Here is an 11,016-nt window from a genome sequence, read left to right as displayed (position 1 = left end):
AGGAAAGCTGGGGAGGGGCTCTGGATCAGGGAGGGCAGGGAGAGGATGAGGGGAAGGTTTGGAGCTGGAAGAGGGGCGATTGAAATGAGATTTTAGGGAGAAATGTTTTGCTGTGAGGTGTGACCTTAAACATCATCCAGTTCCAACCCCCTGCCATGGGCAGGGACACTTCCTACTGGATCAGGGACTCCAAGGCCCATCCAACCTGGCCTTGAACACCTCCAGGGATGGGGCAGCCACCACTGCCCTGGGCAACCTGGGCCAGGGCCTCCCCACCCTCCTGGTGAAGAAATTCCTCCTTCTGTCTAGTCTAAATCTGCCCCTCTCCAGTTTATACTCCTTCCCCTCATCCTATCGTCGCTCTAAGGTCTCCTCGCAGCCTTCTCCTCTCCAGGCTGAACAACCCCATTTTGCACTCGATGAGCTTTCCAGGTCCCTTCCAACTCAGGACCTTCTCAGCCACCCGTTCCGCCGGGGCTCCCCCTCCCCGCCCTCAGCACGGGGAGGCAGAGAAGGGCCCCGCGCCAGTGGACGCACCCGTCCCCCCCGCGGAGGGGGTGGTACGGCCCCGAGCCTTTATAAGGGGAGACACCCCTTCCCGCCTCGGTCAGCCCCAGAGCGAGTTCTGCGGGCTACCGCGCTCCCCCTCTGCGGAGAGATGGTATTGCCCGAGCTGTTAGACTTGCCCCGGGCGGTGTGTGAGTCCCCATCCCTGGAGGTGTTTAAAAGACAGATACATGATGTCTATTAGGGATATGATTTAGTAGTGGACAGGTACGGCTGGGCTTGATTGATTTCAAAGGTCTTTTCCAACCTAGCGATTCCATAGTTCTACCAGGAGTCCCCTCTGCTGGCGGTGGTGCGGTCCAAGCCCTAATAAGGAGAGAGCCGTCCCCCCCCCTCCGCCCGCCCCGCTGGAGCAGTGGCGCAGCCCGTCCTCCTCCGCAGCGGGGTGGTACGGCCCAAGCCTTTAAAAGTGGCCGTAGCCATTGTTACCGCCTTTTCCCTCGGCGAGCGCGGCGGGGTTGGGATTGTGAATGGCGGTCGCAATGCGGGAGGCCGGGCCTGGCGAGCGGTGGGGACCTTCCTTCCCTCGTGGAGGTGTCTCCCAGTCCGCAGGGCCGGCTGGGCCGGGTCCCACGCGTGCAGGGGGCGATGGGGGTGATGGGGGCCGCGGACCCGGGCACGCGGCGCTAGGGCCCCGCAGGCCCGGCCGTGGCGGTGAGGACCGCACTGGGGCTCCTGGAGCGGCTGCCCGGTAAGTGACCGCGGGCTGGGAGTGTCTGAGGAACGGCAGGCGTTGTCGGAGACCATAGGATGGTTTGGGTTGGAAGAGACCTCAAAGCCCATCCAGTTCCAGCCCCTGCCCTGGGCAGGGACACCTCCCACTGGATCAGAGGCTCCAAGCCCCATCCAACCTGGCCTGGAACACCTCCAGGGATGGGGCAGCCACCACGGCCTTGGGCACCCTGGGCCAGGGCCTCCCCACCCTCACAGCAAAACGTTTCTTACTAAGATGTCAGTTTTCTCTCTTGGAGGTCAAAACCCTCGTCCTATCTGCCCTCCCTGATCCAGAGCCCCTCCCCAGCATTTCTGGAGCCCCTTTCAGCACTGGAAACTGCTCTAAGGTCTCCCCGCAGCCTTCTCCAGGCTGAACAACCCCAACTCTCTCAGCCTGGCCTCGTACGGGAGGTACTCCAGCCCTTGGGTCACCTCCGTGGCCTTGTGTGGATTCGCTCCAACAGCTCCATGTCCTTCCTGTGCTGAGGACTCTAGAAAGAGAGCAGGGTTCCAGGTAGATTCTCACCAGAGCAGAGCAGAGGGGCAGAATCGCCTCCTTCGCACACGTTGCTGCTCATCCGGCAGCAACCTAACTCCTCATCCATAGCAGCTCCCAATAACATCGTCTCCCATCCTGTATTAAAATGCGGCTCCCGTGCCCGGTGAGTAGTAGCCAATCTCTACATTAGTGAGACGCGTTGTTTATTCAGAGTTTGCCATATGCTGGACGCTCCGGGGATGAACCCTCTAAACTCAAGTGTAGAGCTCCAGTGTAGTCCCCACAGTTTTATACGCTATAGATAGCTAAATGTTTTTAGACTACCTGGAAAAGTGTTGCATATTTATAAATAACCATGCTATCTTAATCTTTTACACACATGCCCCCCGAAATCCTAAATGGATTTTTCTATAATGCAGCCTCTAGTGGCCGTTCCACAACCCTTCACTGATGAACTTAGACCAGTTTCTTGCTGGTATTAAAAAGTTAAAAGCATTAGTCCTTGCATTTCTTTTGTTATCACATCCATGTTTGGTTCACCCTGTTTGCCAGACTATTTTTGATCTTAAGTTTGCCCCATGGCACCCATTCAAGTTTAGGTTTGCTAAAAAGACAGTACATTTAATCATAGAATCATAGAATCACCAGGTTGGAAAGGACCCACTGGATCATCGAGAAGGTTGGACTTCATTTTTTTCATAACAAATTCAAGCGTCTCCTTTTTGCAGTTTTAAAATTTCATAATTTTATGTTTTCTCTCAGTAGCGGTGCCCGCTGTCACTGCCTGAGCCACAGCAACCGTGGCGAGGCCTTATTATTGAGTTTGTGTGGAATTTCAATTTAAAAATTGCCTGATGATCTTTAAGGTTCCTCCCACCCCAAACCATTCTATGGTTTCCAAGTTTCCTGACTAAAAAGAGGATTATTGACTATTAAAAGCTGTCTGATGTAAATATTTTAGAGATTCACAGTAGTAACCCAAACATTGATGAAATTTTAAGCAGAGTGTGGGTGGTGAGGTTCTGGGTTTGGTGAGGTTTTTTGTTTTATTTTCTTGGATAAACCTACTTTATAAAATTACTGATGAAGTATTTTCTAGTAACGCTTCTTTTACTTTTATTCCCACAGGAGAAAGATGTCTTGAAGTAAAAAGTAAGTTAAAGTTTATTTTGTACTAAGTTGCCCCAAGTTGTTAAGTTCTAGGGCTTCGCTTGTGTGCTAATGTAAAGCAGCTAAGTACAGGACTGTTAAAGAAAAATAACCTGCAATAATTACATCCTAAAGCAAGTTAAATAAAAACCAAAACTGATTTTATGCATTGTTAAGCTAACAGTGGATACATTTTGTAAACAAAATGAGGCGTCTAATGGTTCAAGATGAGACAAATACTGCTTTTTAAGGAATGTAATAGAAAAGTTGTTGGCTGTTGATGATGATAACCCGGAATAGGAAGTGCCGTCAGATGCGAGAACTGACGATAACCTCCTTCTTTATCTGATATACAGCTACATGCATGCAGAGTTAAGAGTTCTGCAAATTTGTCTTCTAGAACTAATCGAACAGCTTCTATTTATGCTTAATTTCTGCCAGATGTGCTCATGTAACATAGCCTCACGCCCGTCTATTTCACATTTTCTGCAGGGCCTGGTCTCAATGTAACACAGAGTCGGGACAGGGGAGAGGTCAGGTCACTCTTTAGGGATGGCCATGCTGTGAAGGTAAGTGGTGAATTTCACTGGACCATGTGGAGTTTTGTACCAGAATCTAAGTTGAGAATGAATGAGGCATATACGCTGCCAGAAGCTGGAGGAGCATGTTTTGTCAGTTCATACTTTATAGCTTGAATCAATCTGCTTTCCCTCCTTTCTTCCCAAAAATTTAAAGCCTGATGCTAAATTTCCTGATACCTGTGTTTAGGAATAACTCGTGGGTCATTGCTGCCCTGCATAAATTGTTACTAATGGTAATTTTTACTATTGATGTTGCAGCTCTTCAAGTCCTGCAGCAGGCAGTGAGACAGCGAAAGCAGGAAATTCTCCTGGGTGAGTTTAGTAACTTTTTGTACTGTTAGTTTCACGTGATGGTTTTGGCTGCTGTCTTAGCCACGTTACCTGGTTGAGAACATTCTCACCGGCCACGCTTCTATTTCTGTATATTCTTGGCTCTAAAAGTATAATTAGTGAAGTTCTAGGTCAAAGCCCACTATTAGACTAAAACATAAGCAGTAAATATAGAAGAGCAGCTGTTTTCCGCGCTACAGTTTTGCTGACAGCGCTGTTGAGCAAAGGCAGTTTACCTGAAGATATCATATGATGAGACTAACCAAAACTTGCTGGAATTACCGTCAGATTGACTGGTGGTGAGCAAAGGTTTTTCTGATGATATCCCTTATGTGAACAAATGGATTAATATTTAGTCTTGACTGGTTAACTGATCTTTGCTGTTGTATTGCAGGTGTTTATGCTGAAAACATGTTGTCTGAGGAGAAGGAATCCGGTAAAACACATGTGAGCTCGGGGACTGTAGAGACTACATTTTTCTGCCCTAAAATGTTAAAAAATCTGAAGTTACACATTTTTGATTATACATTTATTAAAACTGTCTGGAAAAATGCCCTGGCTGAGTCTGGTTTTGTCACTTCACTGCATTGAGGAATGACTTGCCTTTATGCAATGCGTTGTTAACAAATGTGCTGAGCAACTTGCTGAGTAATTTGCTGTGATGGAATACAGTAGATCTACACACACGCACGCAGCAGAAGAACAGCGAGGGATTTTAGTTGTGTAAGGATTCTGCCTGGCATTTGCTAACTCCTTTAAACAAGTGATATTGGCACCACTGCAGTAAATTACTGGAGAGATGAGGCCTTAAGTACTTGTAAAATCAAGAAGAGCAAATGCAACTATTTCTGTAGCTTGCTCCCAAGCTTGCTTTTTCTGCATTATTTTGCCCTTTTTTAAACTCTTCTGCAGAGGGGGCAGAATCTGTTCCTGCAGCAGTTGCCTTCTAACTGGTACTCTGCATCACTCCTAAAGAACAGTCCAAGCGTACAAAGCTAGAATTAATTGCCAGATGTGGAGAAAGGCAAGAGACACTCGTGCTCTGGAACTTGTCAGAATTCTTCAGCATTGATAGGAAGAGTAAAAAGAGATGGGTTTGTGATTTAATAACTAAGATTGGCCTACAATGGAGGTTTACAAACAAGGGGCTTGGGGACTTAAAATAGATGTGTGTAAATGAGGAGGAAAAAAACATCCTGTGGCCAAACCTGCTAATTGGATACATTATGTCAATGTGACTGGAAGGCTTCAGTGCTCTTAGGGGAGTGGAACATAAGTCGTCTTATCAAACTTGGAGCGACTGAGCGTGTCTGTTGATCAGCCAGTGCAGATGTGCTGATCACTTTGCCCACTTGGTGGCACCAAGTGATAGACTTAAGCACAGCCTTCAGTGCTTTTTGGAAGAGGCGCACGTTCTCAGTAAAGTTGTGAGCGCGCTTTCTCTGTGCCAGTGAGGATTTAAGCGGTGTTAAGTCCAGCTCTGAGTAGAAGGTATCTTGGTATTGCTTCTGGAAGTGATGAAACTTTGACCCAATTGACAATTTTGCCAAAAGGGCTGTGACTAGGAAAAAGCTGTTCAGGACAGCCAACAAAACAGTCAAAAAGAGGAGTTTGGGATTAGTGTTATTTTTACTGTCATAATGTAGGTGAACAGTTCTTGGTTGCTGCAAAATAAAAAGCAGGATACAGCTTCACCCCTAGGGATTTGTGGTCCATAAATCCCCTGTCACTGTGAGCTGGCTTACTTTCAGGATGGGACAATGGAACATAGATATTCGAGTTCTGGGTCACAGATGAGACTTAAGGGGCCACCTCAGCTGTGACTGCAGTTTAGGCAAAGACCTGAATCTGTTTTCTTGGCTGATGACCCAAAAGCAAGGTGCTATGGGTGGTTTTGCTCATCCTGCATCCCAGGGCAGTGTCCCTGTCCCTCTTAACAGCATGCGCGAGGTGTGGAACCAGCGCACATCTCAGGGCATAAAGTGCATAAAATGTGGGATTTCATAAAGGCTGCTCTCATTGAGGAGTTAGATATGTACTTTAAAGCCAAAAGAACAGGTTTAGTGTTTTCCAAAGAAACGAGTCCGCCTGCTGCTGCGATCAGCATGCAGATAAATTAAAGATTTTTCTTAGTAACATCACTGTGATACAGGGTTTGATAGAAACATTCAGGCTGGGTAATAGAGTGTGCAAAACTTCTTTGGAACTAACTCATTTCTCTCTGAGTGAATTTGAGCGGAATGGAGAACTGGTTGCTTCAATGTTTATTTTAGTTAAAATTGTAAAGCAGAGTTGCATTCTGTTCCAAAGGTTTGATGAAACAAAACTTTTTGCCTGATTTTAAGAGCTTGTGTATTAGAACACATTGACAGAAGACATTTCTTAGCTGATAGGATATGCATTGGAAATAAAAATGGTTTTAGAAGCTTCAGAAAGAGCACAAGGAATTCACTGCCTTTTATAAATGATGTTTATGCCATTAGCTGTGATAGGGGTGAGGGTAGACACATGCCCTCAAACAGAAACAACTGCACATTTTTGCTCGGCTGTTTAATGTGCTGCTTAATTTGCTCAGGATAGGTTTGGTGCAATTTGTTTTGGTAATTGTTCTTTCTAGGATGTATCAGAATGAGCTCATTAAAATAGAGAAGACTTGATCTGGGAATACTGTAAACAGGAAACAGGTTATCTGGGTTTATGAGGGTGCAAGTTGGTGGTGTCTATTCTCGTTTAACTATTCATGAGTTACTTGTTTATTGTTTTCATCAATACCAGAGTTCCTTAGTAGCGATCATGTAACAGGCTGGGTTTTGCTAAGATGAATGAATGGAAAAGTGTTATTCTTCTTCGAATAGGGTGCCTTTTGAACAAAATAGGTGTCCTATTGCCACAACTTTACATGGGAGCATATGTGTTCTTACTATTTACCTTGCAGTGCTTAGGGGAGAAGTAAAACCATTCTGTTCTGATTACATTTGGAGCACATCAGCTTTCCAGCGTAGGGGAACACGCAGTGAAACCAAATCCTGATTGCAAAATACAATTATTTTGGATTTTCTAAAGGTTTAAGAGAACAGTTGGCAGGAGTCCCTGGCACATAACAACGGCCAACAACCATGGGTAAATCTAAAATAGATTAAAGAATTAAAGCATAAAGAAAGAAAAAAACCCACGCAGTGAGGCTAAGAATGGCGGAATGCCAGCTTTTAGCAATAAGAGAGATGGCAATGTTGTGTAGTGATTCATTTGGGAGAGAAAACAGTGGTTATGTATTATCCACAAACTACGTGCTGTGACTACTGACCTGACGGAGAGCAGCTGCTCGGACGAATAGGCTTCTATTTGTGTCTTTTCTTCTGCACAGGGCTGGTGCCGAGGATGCCAACTGCAAAAACCCTTCTGTGATGTGAATCTGCATTTAGCAGTAACGAGGCTCAAATCCTCAGGCTCCTTTGTACGTAGGGCACTAAACAAGCTTGGATAGGACTGGCCTCTCATGTGCTCAGGGAATTTGCTCCATGACCATGGGACAAGACAAGAACTGCGGGCAGCTCCACGCATGTCACGTTTTGAGGTAGAATGAGTTAGAATGGGCATTGTGCAAATGATTTCCTTGCCTGTGCCAGGGAGGGTGTGCTGGTTTCATCCCTTCTTTCCAACATCGCGTGGAAAGGTGAGGAATGGGAAAGCGAGGGCAATGTGGTTGGTGTCATTGGGAGCAGAGCCGTTCATGTGGGGAAAGGGCTGCCTTGAGAGTGCTCCATTTCCATTTGTAAATCACAGGCTTTGCATTTCATATAAATGCTGGTTATTATTTCTTGATTAGTGTTATAAAGCAATCGTATCTACATCAGCATTAAAATAATCACTCACACAAACCTATAAATTACTATAATTAATATCTCCCAGCCATTAACTAAAATCTAAAGATGTTCTTGGCTTGGTTGCTGCTACTTCAGCAGGATCAGTTTTAGCTGGTTCTACGCACTTAATGAGAACAAAGGAAGGGATATACTGTATGTTTTACCTATTCAGAATGAAATAGGTCCTGAGTTGTGAAGCTTCCCTCTTTTTCTCTTGAAGGCCAATGGCAGAGCAGTTAATTTTTGAGATCAGTGAGAGAGGAGCAAGGTGCTGCCAAAGGAGCTGCTGGTTTTTAGCAGGGACGACTAAGATGGTATTGGTGTTGTGCAAGGAAAATTTATGGGTTTGTTTTCTTCCAGCTATCACATTACAAAATGCTTTGTGTAGTGTAATGTCAGATGCTCCAGGCAGTGACTCGAAGTTGCTCTGAGCAAAGAGCAAAGGCTCAAAATACCCCTGAGGTGTTTGGCCTCTCTCCTGCTCAGGCTCGTCAGCGTTTGTAGCTCCTGATTGACATTGTGCTGCCAAAGCTGTATCACATTTCATGTGTTCCTGTGAAGGACAAAGTTGACAGATCATCAGGGGTCCTGGTGGGATAAACGTGCCCCTTGTTTTATCAGTGCATGTAAATTAGTGTCTCAATTTAATGCTTACAATCAATTTCAGCCCAAATGTTATGAGTTGATTCTATTACTGATCAAAATTGCTGAATTTAATGGGTGGAATTTGATTTAAAGCACGCAAGGAGGATGTATTTAAAAAAAAACAGTAAGTGTTTTGTGCTCCTGTGCTATAATTCAGGAAGAGGGAGAGTAACAGTTGCCCTATTTTACCTCCTAACACTCGAGACCACGAGATGGTGCAGTGGTCAAGTTCAGAGCATTTATTGTAGAGAAAGACCTGTTGCAGCCTTGGGAGATGCTTGTTTGGGGAAACATGGTTTCACTGCTGGTTTCCTCCTGGTTGTCTAATAAGATTTGCACCATTAATTAACGTGCAAAGAATCCCACACATAATGGAAATATCCTTCTAGTATTGACTGTTAATGTTTCTTAGTGTACAACCAGCAAAGGCTGAACCTCTGTTGTCTTTGACGCTTTGCAGTCCCGTTGCATCGGTGGTCTCAGCTCCAAAGTGTTTCTGATCTAAACAGAGAGCAGTGACACAGGAGTGCGTGAATAAACAGTGTGAGGAGTAGCCAAAGGACTTAAAATGTTTTCATGGACTCCTAGAATGGTTTGGGTCAGAAGGGACTTAAAGCCCACCCAGTTCCACCCCCTGCCATGGGCAGGGACACCTCCCACTGGATCAGGGGCTCCAAGCCCCATCCAACCTGGCCTGGAACCCCTCCAGGGATGGGGCAGTCACCACTGCTCTGGGCAACCTGGGCCAGGACTGCCCATCCTCACAGCAAAACATTTCTCCCTAAGATCTCAGTCTCCTCTTTCAGCTTTCTTTAGGACAAAGAAAAACACTACATGGAGAATCACTTGCCCTTCATTATCTTTCACTCCATTGCATGAAGCCTCAGGATGCGCAAGACGGGCTGCTCGCTAAATCCGGTGACTGGAGCAGCAAAGCCCTGCTGGGTCTCCTCAGTGGTGGGTGTGGAGCTGCAGCTCAGCTGGAGTCACTGAGCACCTCACAGGCAGCACCTGTGTGTGGAGCTGTAAAACCTGAACCAAATATAAATGTGAAAATCATTTATGCCATGCAGACTGAATTGGAAATCCCTGCTGTTCTAATCAACTTGAAATGCTACAAGTTTCATCTCTAACAATTAAGACCTTTTCTCTGTGTGGGGGCTTTTATGTTAGGCTCCTGGTAGGTTTTGCAAGTCAATTCTTGGATTGTTTATTAATTGCATAGCACAGCTGCAACATGAACTCTCAAAACAAATGGAATAATGATCTGTATTGCTGTAGCTGCCAATGGTATTTGGGGGGGGTGCTGTCTTTGGGGTTTTTATAATTTTAATCTACTTTCTAGATGTTTTAATTACTTTCTTGTTTGTGCTTTTCCAGATCCTGCAGGAGGATAGTTTCTCAAGATTCGGTTGTCTTTGTTTTTCTCATATTCTGAAAGTGTGGTAACTGCATTTGATCATAGAATCACAGAACGATTTGAGTCAGAAGGGACCTCAAAGCCCATCCAGTCCCATCCCCCTGCCATGGGCAGGGACACCTCCCACTGGATCAGGGGGCTCAAAGCCCCATCCAACCTGCAGGTGAAATGCCTAATAAACTGGTTTACATCTCTTGTGCCTCCATCAAATGATCTTGAAATGATCCACCAGCATTCCTGTGAAGCCACGTTGCCTCCCCGTTGCAGGTGAAACTGGAGATCAAAGCCTCACTGGGGTGGGTGAGAAAGGGGGAGGCCAGTTTGGTCAGGTGTTGGATAAAGCAATTTTACTTAACTGTGCCAAATCAGATATTTATTACCTTCCACTGTAGCAGTAAATAATAAAATCTTTACGCTGAGGGCTCCTCAGGATGTGAAGTACACAGGATTCCTGCTGTGAAGATGATGAGGATTGTTTCAAAGCAAGATGCAAGCTGGGAGCTTTGAAACGCACCATGATTTCAGGAGGTAATGGGAAGACGCAGCACCAAAGTACGTGCTCTTTGAATTCCACTTAGCATGTATCCAGTCATCTCAAAAGCCCGTGTGCTTCTGTGCTGGGGGAAGAAGACACTGTGTTTGTGGGAGGCGATATAAAGCTTGTGTCAGCACCAAGCTGTTTGGTAGTCCAGAACTGGAGACCACATCAAGGAGAAGGTATTTCAAAGGTACTGCTTTTAAAGCTTCAAAAAGGTCTTTGGAGATGACAGCACCACTGTGTCACTTGGCAGCGTCTCAGCAGCTAAAGCTGAGAAAAAGGGAGGGTTTCACAGAAGAGAAGGACCGAGCTAACAGCGATGACACCAAAGTTGCTTGAAGAACTGGTGGGGTACCCAGAGCTGGTTACGCGGATGAAGGGACAGCCCTGGTCTGATCGCTGCCCCTGCTCTAGGTGGCTCTTAGTGATGTTCAGCCCATTTTGGGAGGTGGTTTCTCTAGTGGCTGCGTGAAAACGTGTTAGCTTGTGTCTTTGAAGAGAGTTCCTGGTAGGGAGGGAGGTGGAGAAGGTGGCTCTGCTTCCAGGGGAAGGCCTCTCAGCAAGGGAGCATCAGGATAAGGGCTCTGGGTTTGCAGGTGGGATGCTGCAAAAGCTGTTGCAAGTACCTGGATGAGGTTGTGGAAGTTAGAAGGAAAGGAGAAAGTGGCAGTAAAGCTAGACTGGACTCAGGGAAGCTTTTCACTCCTTAG

At 46.0% G+C, this 11,016-nt stretch overlaps 1 long non-coding RNA gene and 2 other non-coding genes across 3 annotated transcripts; all 3 read left to right on the top strand.

Moving 5' to 3' along the window:
• The first annotated feature begins 981 nt into the window (after positions 1–981).
• Positions 982–4,393, top strand: LOC128854168 (uncharacterized). The gene is made up of 5 exons (XR_008453113.1): positions 982–1,258; positions 2,909–2,932; positions 3,422–3,498; positions 3,769–3,822; positions 4,235–4,393. It is a non-coding gene; the product is annotated as an uncharacterized LOC128854168 (long non-coding RNA).
• Positions 3,206–3,280, top strand: LOC128854211 (small nucleolar RNA SNORD49). Its single transcript, XR_008453190.1, has one exon. It is a non-coding gene; the product is annotated as a small nucleolar RNA SNORD49 (small nucleolar RNA).
• LOC128854215 (small nucleolar RNA SNORD65) lies at positions 4,088–4,161 on the top strand. Its single transcript, XR_008453194.1, has one exon. It is a non-coding gene; the product is annotated as a small nucleolar RNA SNORD65 (small nucleolar RNA).
• Positions 4,394–11,016: the final 6,623 nt, after the last annotated feature.

This window comes from Cuculus canorus, chromosome 20, assembly GCF_017976375.1.
Source record: "Cuculus canorus isolate bCucCan1 chromosome 20, bCucCan1.pri, whole genome shotgun sequence".
In the NCBI taxonomy this organism is placed as follows: domain Eukaryota; kingdom Metazoa; phylum Chordata; class Aves; order Cuculiformes; family Cuculidae; genus Cuculus; species Cuculus canorus.
This window is presented reverse-complemented; position numbering and strand designations above follow the sequence as displayed.